The sequence below is a fragment of the Somniosus microcephalus genome, unplaced genomic scaffold (genome assembly GCF_052327205.1).
Source record: "Somniosus microcephalus isolate GS21.2 unplaced genomic scaffold, FLI_Smic_1.0 unresolved_chr2, whole genome shotgun sequence".
NCBI classification, from domain to species: domain Eukaryota; kingdom Metazoa; phylum Chordata; class Chondrichthyes; order Squaliformes; family Somniosidae; genus Somniosus; species Somniosus microcephalus.
The window spans coordinates 37,258,214-37,274,858 of record NW_028225180.1 but is presented as its reverse complement, the minus strand read 5'-3'; positions in this window follow the sequence as shown (position 1 = coordinate 37,274,858).

Sequence of the window (16,645 nt, the reverse complement as noted above, 5' to 3'; positions counted from 1 at the left end):
ATGGGTGAGTACGCACGGGGTACTCAGCCGTAAGCCCAATGGGAGTGCCGGTTTCCTGCATGCCCTGGGCATGCGCGGGAACCCAGCACTTCCACACCTCTGAAAGCAGGGGTTCAGAGGTCGAAAGCGTGCACGGGGGAGGCAGCGCGTGCGCCTCGAACTTCGATTTTATTTACAGGTTTTCCCGGGAAAGTTAGCCTGCAGAATTTAGAAATGTAAAAAGCAGGAGTAAGGCCTGCTTTTTACAAGGTAAGTGGTGAATTAATTAAAATTCAAGCATTTTTTGCACAGTTTTATTATTTTTAAATACTTTAAAGCAAGGTAAGTTTATTTTTAGCCCCGTTAGGACATAAAATTATTATTTTTTAAAATTTAAGTTATTGTTTAAAATAGTTATTTCAAGTAATTTATAGCTTATTTAAAAAATGTGATTTAAAAAAAAAATTATTTGAAGGTTTTGTGCTATTTTGGGGCCGTAGTATTTATAAGTCTTGACAGCACTTCCTGTCAAGACTTAGGAATGGAGCATTCCCTGCTCTGACTGGCTGCCCATGGCCCACGTGATCCCAGGGGATGCTACGAACTAACTGCGCCCCTGGGATACGCAAGCACTGCGCGCCGGCAGCTGGAGCAGACCCAGGATTGGAATCACCCGGGAGCCCAGATCTCAACTGCTGGCATGCAAGCTAAGTGCAGGTCGGGGGCTTGCACCCGCGGGAAGCCCCGGACCCGAATTTCTGGGCCATTCATGAAGGAGTTAGATATATTTCTGAAGGCTAAAGGGATCAAGGGGTATGGAGAGAAGGCAGGGACAGGGTACTGAATTTGGATGATCAGCCATGATCTAACTGAATGGTGGAGCAGGCTCGAGGGGTTGAATGGCCTAATCCTGCTCGTATGCTCTATGTTTATATCTTCCCATGTAATGTATGACTCCATCCAGTGGAAAGATTCCCTGCCCACCCCATTCCCATTGACTTCAGTTTTACAAGGACTCTTTGATGCCACACTCGTTCAAATGCTGCATTGATATCAAGGGCAGTCACTTTCATTTCACCTCTGGAATTCAGCTCTTTTGTCCACTTTTGGACCAATGCTGTAATGAGATCTAGAGCTGAGTGGTCCTGGCGGAACCCAAACTGAACAACAGTGAGCAGGGTATTGGCGAGTAAGTGCTGCTTGATAGCACTATAGATGAAAAATTCCATCACTTTGCTGTTGATTGAGAATTTACTGATGAGGCAGTAAATGGCTGGATTGGTTTTGTCCTGCTTTTTGTGAACAGGACATACCTGGGCAGTTTACCACATTTTCGGATAGATGCCAGTTCAATAGCTGTACTGGAACAGCTTGGCTAGAGGAGCGGCTTGTTCTGATGCATAAGTCTTCAGCATGACAGCCGGGATGTTGTTGGGGCACACTGCCTTAGATGTATCCAGTGCGCTCAGCCGTTTCTTGAAATCAAGTGGAATGATTCGAATTAGCTGAAGACTGGCACCCTGTGATGGTGGGGACCTCAGGAGGTTGCCGATATGGATCGTCCAGTCAGCACTTCTGGCTGAAGATGGTTGTACACGCTTCAGCTTTGTCTTTTACACTCACGTGCTGTGCTCCCCCAGTATTAACGATGGGGATATTCATGATGCCTCCTCCTCTCGTTACATTACTGGTTCTGACTCTATTCCAACATTACTGGTGATGTCCCTACTCTAAAATTTCTGTTGGTGACCCTACTCTACCATTACCCGTAGAGTTCTTACTCTAACATTACTGGTGGAGATCATAATCTGAAATTTATGGTGATGGCTTTAGTCTAACATTGTTGGTGATGACTACTCTAAGATTATTGGTGAAGATCCTTCTCCAACATTACTGGTAGTGTTCATACACTAACATGACTGGTTGTGATCCTAGTCTAACTTTACTTGTGGAGGGCATAACTTAATATCAATGGTAGTAATCCTACTCTATCGTTACTGGCGATGACTCTACCCTAACTTCACTGATGGCGTATCCAATCTAACATTACTGGTGGTGACTCTACTCTATCATTACTGTTGGTGACCGTGCTCTAAATTGTCTGGTGGGTACCCTACTCTAACATTACTGCTGGTGACCCTATTCTAACTTGACTAGTGGTGGCCCTACGCTAATATTACTGGTAGTGACGCTCCTCTAACATTACTGGTATTGAGGCAACTCTAACATTACTGGTGAGGAGCATCCTCTAACATTACTGCTGGTGACTGTATTCTAACATTATTATTGGTGGTGATGATATTTTAATATTACTAGTGGTGACTCTACTCTATCATGACAGCTAATGATTTAACTCTAACAAGATCGGTGGTGACACAACTCTTAAAGTACTGCTGGTGACCTTAATATAATATTAAAAGTCGAGATCCTACTCTATCATAAATGGTGGTGATCCTACTCTAACATTACTGTTGGTGACTCTACACCAACTGTAGTGTTGGCGACCCTATTATAACATTACTGGTGATGACTCTACTCTAACATTAATAATGGTGACTCCAATCTATCATTACTGATGGTGACTGTAATCTAACATTACTGGTGGTGTGGAGATGCCGGAGTTGGACTGGGGTGGACAAATGTAAGAAGTCACACAACAGCAGGTTATAGTCCAACAGCTTTATTTGAAATCATAAGCTTTCGGAGCGCTGCTCCTTCTTCAGGTGAAGTGGAGAAATGCATAAAGACACGATGGAGTCGTCAGCCTGTCCGGCCACACCCTTCAACCAGACGAAATTGAAGTTCTCAGCCGAGGGCTCAATTTCTGCCCCACCACCAAAATGGACCCCATCGGTCTCGCGGCAGACAGAGAGGAATTCATCAGGAGAATGAGGCTCCGGGAATTCTTCCACAAATCCCAAGATGTCAGCAGCGAACCCAATGAGACAATCAATGATCCGGAACAGCAGACAGAGGGATCCGCAGTGCAGCATCCGAAGAAGAAAGAGTCAAATTGGACCCCTCCGGAGGGTCGCTGCCCTAAGCTTGACATGTATGCTCAAACTGTCAGGAGATGCATCAACGCCAGATTCATCAGCTGCACTCACAAGACTGTCCAGAATGTCACCCGAGCACAACGCAACGCCATCCACGCTCTCAAGACCAACCGCAACATCGTCATCAAACCAGCAGACAAAGGAGGTGCCATTGTCATACAGAACAGAACTGACTATTGCAAAGAAGTATACCGACAACTGGACAACCAGGAACACTACAGACAGTTACCCGCAGATCCGACCAAAGAACACACCCGCCAACTCAACAGACTGATCAAAACCTTCGATCCAGACCTTCAAAGCATCCTACATGCTCTCATCCCACGTACTCCCCGCGTGGGAGACTTCTACTGCCTCCCAAAGATACACAAAGCCAACACACCTGGACGTCCTACCGCATCAGGCAGCGGAACCCTGTGAGAACCTCTCTGGATGTGTCGAGGGTATCCTGAAACCCATCGTACAGGGATCCCCCAGCTTCTGTCGCGACACTACAGACTTCTTACAGAAGCTCAGCACCCACGGACCAGTTGAACCAGGAACACTCCTCGCCACGATGGACGTCTCGGCACTCTACACCAGTATCCCCCACGATGACGGCATCGCTGCGACAGCCTCAGTACTCAACACCAACAACAGCCAATCTCCAGACGCCATCCTACAACTCATCCGCTTCATCCTTGACCACAATGTCTTCACCTTCGACAACCAGTTCTTTACCCAAACACATGGAACAGCCATGGGGACCAAATTCGCACCCCAATACGCAAACATCTTCATGCACAAGTTCGAGCAAGACTTCTTCGCTGCACAGGATCTCCAACCAACGCTATACACCAGATACATCGACGACATTTTCTTCCTATGGACCCACGGCGAAGAATCACTGAAAAGACTACACGATAACATCAACAAGTTCCATCCCACCATCAAACTCACCATGGACTACTCCTCAGAATCAGTCTCATTCTTGGACACACGAATCTCCATCAAAGACGGACACCTCAGCACTTCACTCTACCGCAAGCCCACGGACAACCTCACGATGCTTCACTTCTCCAGCTTCCACCCTAACCACGTTAAAGAAGCCATCCCCTATGGACAAGCCCTGCGAATACACAGGATCTCCTCAGACGAGGAGGAACGCGATGGACACCTACAGACACTGAAAGACGCCCTTGTAAGAACGGGATATGATGCTCGACTCGTCGATCGACAGTTCCGACGGGCCACAGCGAAAAATCGCATAGACCTCCTCAGAAGACAAACACGGGACACAACCAACAGAGTACCCTTCGCCGTCCAGTACTTCCCCGGAGCGGAGAAACTACGCCATGTTCTTCGCAGCCTTCAACATGTCATCGATGATGACGAACACCTCGCTAAGGCCATCCCCACGCCTCCACTACTCGCTTTCAACCAGCCGCCTAACCTCAAACAGGCCATCGTTCGCAGCAAATTACCCAGCTTTCAGGAGAACAGCGACCACGACACCACACAACCCTGCCACAGCAAACTCTGCAAGACATGCCAGATCATCAACACAGGTACCATCATCACAGGTGAGGACACCACCCACCAGGTACATGGTACATACTCATGTGACTCGGCCAACGTCGTCTACCTCATACGTTGCAGGAAAGGATGCCCCGGAGCATGGTACATCGGTGAGACCATGCAGACACTGCGACAACGGATGAACGGACACCGCGCAACAATCACCAGGCAGGAGTGTTCCCTCCCAGTCGGGGAACACTTCAGCAGTCAAGGACATTCAGCCTCCGCTCTTCGGGTAAGCATTCTCCAAGGTGGCCTTCGAGACACACGACAACGCAAAATCGTCGAGCAGAGACTGATAGCCAAGCTCCGCACTCATGAGGACGGCCTCAACCGAGATCTTGGGTTCATGTCACGCTACATGTAACCCCACCTGATGCAGGGTCATCCAGACTCGAGTCGACATTGGCTTGTTCTCTCTACACAGATGCGGCCGGACCTGCTGTGATTTCCAGCCAAAAAAAATGTTTTTTGTCTGTTTTTTTGTTTTTCATACAGACCCCAGCATCTGCAATATTTAACCCCTTGTGACCCCACCTCATTGTTCTTTGATGTAATGTTTCCCTGACTGACCTGTTTGGACACCATTCACATCTTTGACTGCTGTGACTATCTCTCTGCCGAGGTGTGATAAATGGCAGTTGGAAAGGTTACCTGTGAACATCTGACATGATTCTCTGACTATATAAGCTGTGTCTTTATGCATTTCTCCACTTCACCTGAAGAAGGAGCAGCGCTCCGAAAGCTTGTGATTTCAAATAAAGCTGTTGGACTATAACCTGGTGTTGTGTGACTTCTTACATTTAACATTACTGGTGGTGACCCTACTCTAACATTACTTTTGGTGACAATTCTCTAACATTACTGTTGGTGATACTAATCTAACATTACTGGTGTTGACCCTACTCTAACATTACTGGTGGTGACCCTACTCTAACATTAAGTTTGGTGAAAATTCTTTAACATTACTGTTGCTGACACTAATCTAAGATTACCGGTGTTGACCCTACTCTAACATTACTGGTGGTGAACCTACTCTAACATTACTGTTGGTGACCCTCATCTAACATTACTGGTGGTGACGCTACTCTAACATTACTGGTGGTGACCGTCATCTAACAGTACTGATTGGGAACCTACTCTAACATTACTGTTGGTGATCCTAGTCTAACATTACTGGGGGTGACCCTAATATAACACTACTGGTGGTGACCCGAGTCTACCATTACTGATGATGAGCCTACTCTAATATTACTGGTGGTGACCCTCCTCTAACATTACTGGTGGTGACCCTACTCTAACATTACTGGTGTTGACTCGACTCTAACATTACTGGTGGTGACCCTAATCTATCATTGCTGGTGGTGACCCTACTCTAACATTACTGATGATGAACCTACTCTAATATTACTGGTGGTGACCCGAAGCTAACATTATTGGTGTTGACCCTACTCTAATATTACTGGTGGTGACCCTACTCTATCATTATTGATCGTGACCCTACTGTAGCATTACTGATGATGACCCAACTCTAACGTTACTGGTGATGACTCCAATCTAACATGACGAAGTCCAACACCGCCTTTAGTATGCCAGTGCAGCATTCTGTCACTTGATGAATAGAGTGTTTGAAGACCAGGACCTCAAACCCAGCACCAAGCACATGGTCTACAGATCATTAGTGATACCCGCCCTCCTGTATGACTCAGAGACATGGACCATTTACAGCAGGCACCTCAAAGTAATGGAGAGGTGCCACCAATGCTGCCTCTGCAATATCCTGCAAACCCATTGGCAGGATAGGCGCACCAACGCCAGTGTTCTAGCTCAGGCCAACATAACTAGTATGAAAGCTTTGACCAATCTCGATCAGCTCTGATGAACGGGTCACATCGTCCGCATGTCCAATGCGAGACTCCCAAAACAAGCGCTCAACTCGGAGCTCCGACCCGGAAAATGAGCCCCAGGTTGGCAGACGAAATGCTTCAAGGACACCCTCAAAGCCTCCTTGAAAAATGTTAACATCACCGCCAACACCTGGGAATCCCTGGCCCATGACTGCACAAAGTGGAGAGAAGCATCCGGGAAGCTGCTAAACACTTTGAGTCTCTTCACTGGGAACAAGTGGAAGCCACGCGGAAACAGCGGAGGTGCGCACGTCAAACCAAGCAACCCACCCACCCGCCCCTTCAACCACCGTCTGACCCACCTGTGACAGAGACCTCAGGTCCAGCATTGGACTCATCAGTCACCTGAGAACTCACATTTAGGGTGGAATCTAGTCATTATTTTTTCCGAGGGCCTGCCCAAGAGAGATTATAAATTACTGGTAATGTCCCCATTTTAGCATTACTGGTTGTAACCATACCCTAACATTACTGCTGGTGCCTCCACTGTAACATTGCTGGTGGTGCCGCTACTCTAACAGTACTGATTGTGACCCTACTCAAACTTTACTGGTGGCGACTCTACTCTCACATAACTGATGTAGACCCTACTCTAAAATTACTGGTGATATCTCTACATAAACATTACTGAAAGTGACTCAGCTCTAAAGTTAACGTTGGAGACACTACTCTAACATTACTGGTGGAGTCCCTACTCTAACATTACTGGTAGTGGCCCTACGCTAATATAATTGGTGGTGACCCTACTCTAACATTATTATGATGAAGCTACATTAACATTATTGGCGAACAGCCAATTATATTAGCGTAGGTAACATTACTGCTGGTGACCCATCTCTATCAATATTGGGGGTGCTCATGCGACACCATTACTGGTGATGACCCTATTCTAACATTACTGCCGGTGACCCGAGTCTAACATTACTGTTGATGACACTACTCGAACATTACTGGTGGCGAAACTACTCGAACATTACTGGTGATGAGCCTACTCTAATATTAATGGTGCTGACTCTACTCTAACATTACTGGTGCTGACTCTAAAATAACATTACACGTGGTGCCCTAATCTAACATTACAGGTGATGACGCTACTCTAACAGAAATGGTAGTGACGCTACTCTAACATTAATGGTCGTGATTCTACTCTAACCTTAAAGGTGGGGACTCTGCTCTAACATTACTGGTGGTGACAGTACTCTAACATTACTGACGTTGACTCTACAATAACATTACTGGTACCGACTGTACACGAACATTACTGGAGGTGACCCTACTCTAACATTACTGGTGCTGACTCTACTCTAACATTACTGGTGGAATCCCTACTCTAACGTTACTGGTTGTGTATCCACTCTAACATTACTGGTGGTGACTCTGCTCTACCTTACTTGCTTGGACCCTACTCTCACATTACTGGTAGTGTCACTATTCTAACATCACTGGTGGTGACCAGCCAAATCAATACTTTCACAACAAGAGCATGTCAGAGGCTGGGTATTATACGGCTAACCTATCACCTCCTGAATACCCAAAACAGTTCCACCATCTACAAGGCACAAGTCAGGAGTGTGATGGAATACTGTCCACTTGCCTGGATAAGTGCAGCTCCAAAAATACTCAAGAAGCTCGACACCTTCCAAGACAAAGCAGTACGCTTCATCGGCAGCCCATCCAACACATTAATTCATTTCCTCCACCACCGATGCACCGTGGCTGCAGTGTGTATGATCTACAAGGTACACTGCAGCAACTCGCCAAGGCTTTTTCGGCAGAACCTCCCAAACCCACGACCTCTTCCACCTACGTGGACAAGGGCAGCAGGCGCATGGGAACACCATTACCTTCAGGTTCCCCTCCAAGTCACAAACCAACCTGGCTTATGAATATATCGCCATTCCTTCATCATCGTGGGGTCAAATTCCTGGAACTTCCTCCCTAACAGCACTGTGGGACTACATCCACCTCACGGACTGCAGCAGTTCAAGAAGGTGGCTCAACACATTCTCAATGGCAATTAGGGATGGGCAATAAATGCTGGCCTCGCCAGTGATGCCCACATCTAATGAAGGAGTATAAGAAAATGTTGGCATAATTTCACCACCAGTAATGTTAGATTAGGGTCATCACTATTAACGTTAGAGTAGAAGTACCACCAGTATTTTGAATGTAGTGTCACGCCCACTAATCTCAGAGTAGTGTCATCTATATATATAAATGAGTCGATCTGTCTGTCCTTCTGTCTGTCTTCACGTGTGCGTCTGTCCGGCTATGTGCTCGAAAGCTATAGAGCGTACCTACGCGCGCGTTACCTCCGAAGAAAGCTTACGCTTCCGGGACACCTGTAAGCATATTTACTTTTCGGTCGGACGAAAATTGTTCGCGCATTATGCAAAAAAACTTCAAAATTAAACTCATCATCTGCTACTTAGCATTGATTGACTGACGTCAAGGTTCGACCAATCCTGTGCCATCACGATTGACCAAACCTACAGTACGGTACCCTGATGGTTGGCCAATCGGTGTGTGTGTGTGTGGGCGGGACTAATCATTTTCATCTCAGGGATCTGGCAGCCATTGTTTCACCGCCATTACTTCAACTTCCAGCTCAAACTACTTTGATCATCCAGCTTTGAAAAAGTTAGTATCTCTTTTAAAAATAACATAAGATTTACCAAAAACGTTTTACAAGTACTTTCACTTTCATCTTTCAAGGTATTAAAAGGTAGAAATGTTGCCCGGCAGCAGATTCACAAAGGGACACAGACAGGGCCCAAAAGCCTGGGACTCGATTTAAAAAGTTGCCCGGCACCAGATTCACAGAGGGACACAGAGAGGCCCCAAAGCCTGGCACTCGATTTAAACTGCCCGGCCCAAAATAGCCCTGGCAAAGCCGGGCTACCCCCAGCTGGTCACCAATAATGCTTGAGTGGGGTCATCGTCAGTAATGTTTGAGTAGCGACAACAACCGTAATGTTAGAGTAGGGTCACCACCAGTAATGTAAAAGTAGAGTCACCACCAGTAATGTTAGAAAAGTGTCATCAAAATTAACGTTAGCGTAGAGTCACCACCAGTAAGGTTAGAGTAGAGTCACCACCAGCATTGTTCGAGTGGACTCACCAGCAGTAACGTTAGAGTAGGAGCATCACCAGTAATGTTAAACTAGGGTCAGAAACAATTATGTTAGTGTAGGGTCATCACCAGCATCGTTAGCGTGTTGTCTCCACCAGTTAAGTCAGACTAGACTCATCACCGGTAATGTTAGAGCAGAGTTACAACCAATAATGTTAAAGGATGGTCTCCACCAATAAAGTTACAGTAGGGTCAGCAACAGAAATGTTACAGACCGGTCACCAACGGTAATGTTAGAGTACAGTCACAACCAGTAATGTTGGTGTCGTGTCACCACCAGTAATTTTCGAGGAAGGTCACCACAAGTAAGGTTAGAGTAGAGTCACCAACATTAATGTAAGAGTAAGATCACCAACAGTAAGGTTAGATTACAGTCACCACCAATAAGGTTAGCGTAGATTCACCACCAGTAATGTTAGAGTATATTCACAACCAGTAATGTTGGAGTAGAATCGTCAACAGTTATGTTACAGTAGAGTCACCAACAGTAATGTTAGAGTAGAGTCATCACCAGTAAGGTTTCAGTAAAGTCACCACCTGTAATGTTAAAGTATAGACACCACCAGTAAGTTTGGAGTACAGTCACCACCAGTAATGTTGGAGTGGAGTCTCCTCCAGTAATGTTAGAATAGAGTCACCCCCAGTAATGTTTGATTGGAGTCACCACCAGTAATGTTGGAGTAGAGTCACCACCAGTAAGATTAGAGTAGGGTCACCACCAGTAAGATTAGATTAGGGTTACCTCCATTTATCATCATAGTACAAAGCTGAATTTAACTATCTAATGGATGAGTTAAGTTTTCACGAATTATCTGAGGCACCAGTAACCTAATGCTGTGCCGGAGTGGTTTGTTCCATTCAGTGATAACGATGCATGCACACAATACATACCATCTGGTATGAGTCCCTGTTTATTCATTTGAATTGATGGAGTTTCATGAACTGAATTGCAAACTGTCCCCTTTGTTGTCCCAGGCACACTGAAGCGGGAATACTTGCCTTGTTGGTTAAGTTGCTGTAACTAATGCCAATTGTCGTGTGACTAATATTCTCAGCGGGGCACCGAGCTTTCTATAAAAGAACAGTGTTTGTGGCTCGCATGTACACTCTGATACTAACCATACTGCCGGAGAGATGTCACATATTATTTTTTTTAAATGTTACTGTCAACAATTCAACTGGTCAGCATCATTTACTACCCAGCTCTCGCAGCCTTTGGTATTCCCGGTAAGTCCGTGTATCCTGTTGTCTAATGGCTGTTGACTAACTCAGTGTTAATGAGTATTTAATGATTCCCAGAATTTACTCACTGCAGAGTCACTTATCCACCGGGAAAAGTTGGTTAATGTCAGTGGGAATCCAACCAGTCCGTGCGGCTGGTGAGGCTGGTCGGTAGATCACGGGTGCTGGGCGCTCACCTGTCCTCGCTGTCCTGAGGGAGGGCGAGGCAGATGCCCCCGGCTCCTCCAACAGTATCGAGATCAGTAAAGGATATGTTGCTTCGTGTGGATGGTAATCACATCAATTGTACACTTGTAACCTGTTTATTTTACGTTGATAATTGCTCGGACTGCAGCCACCTTCACCCAACAGGGGGCTTTGAAAGATACTTTGAGCAATAGTTACCGCTCAGGGAGCTGCTCCACTCCCCTCGGCTGCAAAGAACCATCGCGGCTCCACCAGTTCTCACTCTGTTACCGAGCAGCTCTCCCACCTTCCCAGGTTGATTGTACACAGAAAAAGCGCAGAGTTTCGAACTAAATTCAATGATGATCTCGCAACTGAATGTTCCGTTTGAATTCATATATTTGCAGTAACTGCTGTGTAAGTATATTTAATATTTGGCGATGTCTGCCTGAGGTCTGCGGGAAGGACGGGGGATTTTCAGTCCCACTATATTGAGTGTTTTTTTTTACTCTTCATTTACGCTCGCCTATATAATTAAAAATCCACCTGCACAGGGACACATCTGCACATTTCCCCAAAATATGGTGTGAGATTTATCAGAGTGTGCCCGTTACTGAACGCTTGTCCCTCTTTCTTACAGCGAACCTACTGACAATCGTCATTCTCTCCGGAGGAAAATGCGGTCTTTCCAAAGGTATCTCGGTCTACATGGTGGCCATGGCAACATCAGATCTATTGGTCATGATCATCAATGTGCTGCTGTACCGCGTTTTTACATATCACTTTCCACATTCTTTCCTCAACTTCACCGCTGTCTGTAGGTTGCTTATATATTTGAATGCTGCTGCCCTCGATATGTCTGTGTGGTTTACCATCTTCTTCACATTTGACCGCTATGTTGCGATAAGTTGTGAGAAGTTTAAAACGAAATATTGCACAGTGAGAACTGCGGCCGCCGTCTTAACAACGGTCTCTGTTCTGATCTGTTTAGACAATATCCCCTATTCGTTTGCATATGAATCTGACCGAATAATTAACAATATTCACTGGGGTTGCCGCTTGAAAATTGACTTTTTTACCTCGCCTGCAGCTACAGCATTTGTCTGGTTCGAAACTATTTTAACTGCATTTTTTCCTTTTGCTTTGATATTACTGTTTAACTTTTTGACGGTCAGACGTATTTTAGTGGCCAGTAGAGCACGCAGGAGACTCCGGGGTAACAGCAGTGAGAATCAGAGCGATCCAGAGATGGCGAGTCGGAGGAAATCCATCATTTTACTGTTCAGTGTCTCGTCCAGTTTTATAGTGTTGTGGATGACAGCTGTCGTTACTTATTTAACTAACTCCCTGGTCATTCATGACCGACCCGATTATACATCTCCTGCGTACATCGCCTCTGCAACCGGATTTATGCTCATGTATTTGAGCTCCTGTACAAACACCTGCATTTATGCAGCGACCCAAACCAAATTCAGGGAAGAGCTGGTGTGTTTAGTGAAATCTCCCTGGACATTGATTCGGAACTTGTTTAACAAAATATGAATATCAAACCCGAGCTTCCTATCCTAACTAGTGTTTAATTGCAAAACGTGTTCCGTTTTAGAATGGCCTTCTTACAGTTAGGACCAAAACGAGATTGTTTCTGCGATAATTAACAGGTATCAGAAAACATTACCTCCATTTTAGGCCGCGTGTTTGATGTTTGCTGCTTTCCTCGGGTGAGCATAGTCGTTTCTATCCTAACCAAACCCGTCATATGCTTATACACCTCTATCAAATTAGCCCTGCACCTTGCTTGCACTAATGAAAACAAATCCAGCTTCTCCAGCCTGTCCTTGTAGATAAGATCCCCCATTCCCAGAACAATTCTGGTACTTTGTCAAACGCCTTCTGAAAATCTATGTGGACAACATCCATTGCAATCCCTTCATCAATCCTCTCTGTTGCTTCGTCAAAAAATTCAATTGGATTAGTCAAACACGATCGGCCTTTCACAAATCAATGCTGGCTGTTCTTAATTAGCTTAAACCTTTCCAAGTGCCTGTTAATTTTTACCTTGATTATTGTTTCTAAAACTTTACCCTCCACTGATCTTAAACTGACCGGCCTGTAATTACTAGAATTGTCCATACACACTTTCTTGAACAAAGGTGTCACATTTGCCACCTACCAATCCTCAGGCACCTCCCCCGCATCTAGGGAAGATTGGAAATTTATGGTAAGCCCTTCCGCTATCTCCTCCCCAAATTCCCTTAGCATCCTGGGATGCAAGCCATTTGGACCAGGCGACTTTTCCACTCTCAATATACCCAGCCTTTCTAGTACATCCTGTCTATCAATTCGCACCCCTTCCATTGCTTATAACTTTTCCACTTCTACCGATATTGTGTCAGCATCCACCTCCTTAGTAAACACCGAAACAAAATACTCATTCAATATTGCAGCCTTGCCCTGCGCCTCTAATTATATATCACCTTCTTTGTCTCTACTAGGTCCCACGCCGCCTCTTACTACCCGCTTACTCTTTACATGCCAGTAGAAGATTTTTGGGTTCCCTTTTATTTTAACCGCCATTCTACACTCCTATTCACTCTTTGCCAATCTTAATTTCATCTTCACTTCCCCTCTCAACTTATTGCATTTGCTCTCGTTCTCCCTGGAAGAATTCACCTGACATGCAAAATAAACCCTCTTTTTTTCTTTCATCATCTTCTCTATCTCCCTCGCCATCCAAGGAGTCCTTACTTTGTTTCCTTACCCTTCCCTCTTGTTGGAATGTACCTAGTCTGTACTTCGAACATCTTCTCCTTAAAGTTAACCCATTGTTCTCTTATAGTTTTGCCTGTCAGTCTTACCCTGGTTAAAACTTCTCGCATCTCATTGAAGTTAGCCCTATTCCAGTTTAGAAGCTCGAATCTAGATTGTTCCATGCTCCTTTCCATTGCCAATCTAAATTTTATGATATGATAATCACTTGGACCCAAGTGTTCTTCCACAAACACTTGGTCGACCTGGCGCACATTATTCCACAGTACCAGATCCAGCAATACCTCCGCCCTAGTTGGGCCAAAAATATTAAGTTCAAGGAAAATATCCTGAACACATTTCAGAAATTCTAACCACACCTTTCCCTTTACCTTAGCATTATCCCAATCGATATTTGATTATTTATAGTCGCCCAATATCACCACTCTATAGCTCTTGCATATCTCTGCGATTTCCCTGCAGATTTGCTCCTCTACCTCCCTCTCACTATTTGGAAGACTGTAGAATATTCCCAATAGCGTGATCATACCCTTTTTACTCCTCAACTCTAACCAAATGGATTCTGTCCTTGTCGCCTCAAGAACATCCTCCCTTTCCACCGATACAATGTCTTCCTTAATCAGCACTGCCACCCCGCCTCCCTTTTTTCCTTCCCTGCCTTTTCTGAACACCATGTACCCTTGAATGTTAAGTGACCTGTCCTTGCGGCTGTTAAGCCACATCTCCATTAGCACCACAACATCATATTGCCACATGAATAATTGTGCTTGTAGCTCACCAAATGTATTCCTCACACCTTGTGCGTTTATATACATGCATTCTAAACCCATTTTTGAATGTTTTGTAGTCTTTCTTAGTCTGCACCTGTCTAATATGTTAGTGCTTCCGGCTCTAGTTCTACTTTCTTCTCCAACGCACTCACTCTTTTACACACATTACTCCTCTATGCTGCTCCTCAATGCTGGTGCCTATCTCCCTGCCAAGGTAGTTGAAACCCACTGAAAGTCGCTGTGTTATAAAAAAAAAGGCACGAGCCCAGATAGCTCAGTCGGTGAAACATTAAGCTTTAAATCTGAGGTTTCAGGGTTCATATTCCTGTACGAACGCTGCTTTTAAAGCAAAATTCTCAATTCCATCTTTCAGGCAATCCCCTGAATCACAAACCGTTCATGCTGATCTCATTAACGTGTTTGAAAAATTTGTCACATTGGCGGTGATTTAAGGTACATTGAGCGGTAGTTTCGAGATGATCAATTCTTCCATTCATGCAGTCCCAAGAAACAGGAGCATTTCAAGCTGCTCTTCCCTCTTGTGTCAATAACGCTTCTTAATATGTGTTGGACATTTGTCACAACATTTTGGAATATATGGCATTTGCTAATATTTATTAATCTATTTTAAACCGTTGCAAGTAAACGTAGGATTCTTTTGGTGGCGTAATTTCTAATGTCACTGCTTTCTAGTGTAAATGTATGTGTTGCCTTCACTGAATAAAGCAGCGCTTGAACAAAGACTTGAATCCTGGGCCTTCAGATTAAAGGTCAAATGCTCTAACGATTGAGCTAGCCAGGATCATGTTTGCACTCTAACACAGCAACCTTCACTGACTGACTGACATTCAATATTACATCGTTCACATCCTTCTGCACTGATCCTGTCTGTAGACCGCATTTCTCTCACATACCCACACTTCACAAATACCCTGCCCCACCACCACCACTATCTACACGCTCTTTAACGTTTTGTATTTTCTGGAGCTGCGTGAGTGAAAGTTAAAATAGATAATCATGAGGTAACTGATAATTTAAGATGAGGGCAAAGATGAGCACAACATGTTCGTTGCAGACTCATTAGGAAATTTTTGCAAATGCACTCACTGGGACCTGGTGATCAAGAACGAACACGGAAGGTGTGGGGAAAATGCAAACAAAACTTCAAAAACAATTATGTGAGAAAAAGGGAAAAGAGCATATGAGATCAAGGTCTTTCTTAGCAGAGGCATCTTGTGGTAATGCTAGCCCTTTATAAAATACTACTTAGGCCCCAGCTGGAGTATTGTGTCCTAATCTGGGCACCACACTTTAGAAAGGATGTAGGATGCTGAAGAGATTTACTGGAATGTTACCAGGGATGTGGGAACTCAGTTACATGTGCAGACAAGAAACATTGAGGTTGCTCTCCTTCGAGCAGAGAAGGTTTCAAGATTTAGTACAGGTGTTTAAAATTATGAAGAGTTTTGTTAGACTAAATAAAGAGAAACTGTTACTAGTAGCAGGAGGGTCAATAACCAGAGGGCACAGAATTAAGGTGATTGGCAAATGAACCAGCAGCGAGATGAGAACATTTTGTGCACAGTGAGTTGTTATGATATGGAATTCACTGCCTGAAAGGGAGGTGGAAACAGAATCAAAGGTAACTTTCAAAATGGGATTGGATAAATACTTGAAAGGGAAAATTTTACAGCGCTATGGAGAAAGAGCAGGAGAGTGGGACAAATCGGATAGCTCTTTTAAAGAGCTGGCACAGGCACAATGAGACGAAAGGCCTTGTAAAAGCAAAAAAGATAAACCAAATTTTAAAGGAGAATCTGAATGCCTCTAGTGAGGCTGCACGAAATGATGTTAGTGGAACAAGCCCGTGATTAGCTGCAGAACATTGCTGAGGGGAACTCCCATTGTGGGTGACTGATTGACACCTGAGGGCAATCCCCATTTCTCATTTTATGATAAAAATGGGTGTAAAGTCAATGGGTTGATACAGGTGTACCATGAAATATGAGCGCCATTTGCACCAAAAGAACGACATCACCTTATTAGGGACGGTATTATCCTCTATTCCAC